The sequence below is a fragment of the Penaeus monodon genome, chromosome 31 (assembly GCF_015228065.2).
Source record: "Penaeus monodon isolate SGIC_2016 chromosome 31, NSTDA_Pmon_1, whole genome shotgun sequence".
Classification (NCBI taxonomy): Eukaryota; Metazoa; Arthropoda; class Malacostraca; order Decapoda; family Penaeidae; genus Penaeus; species Penaeus monodon.
The window spans coordinates 30,553,106-30,553,556 of record NC_051416.1 but is presented as its reverse complement, the minus strand read 5'-3'; positions in this window follow the sequence as shown (position 1 = coordinate 30,553,556).

Here is a 451-nt window from a genome sequence, read left to right as displayed (position 1 = left end):
GTTTAAGCTGATATACCTGGTGATATAGTTTCTTCTAATTTAACTTCACTGCAACAGTCAAAATCACATCTGATTTATGAAAGAAAGCAACTTATATATAATCACACAAAGACAAAAACAATCCAATCGCCCAATAAGAAAGCATGCCATACCCTGCAGTTCAGCACATATTCATAAAAACCGTTCAAAGTAACCCAAACCCACATACACCAGATATCCTGAGATCTAATCCTTTTTCCGACCGTGTTCACTTGCCATGATTCCCGCAAGAGATTAGCCGACCCTACTAACTGCGAGAATATGCCTTTGAAGTGATTTTCTGTGAAGCTCATCAATACCCCGTGTTATTATCGGAAATTTGCTTAGTGCTTCAATAATACAATAACACGGAAATTACCATGAGTGAGATTTATGTAATATTCTTCGATTTGCGGTTAATATATTGAACTGA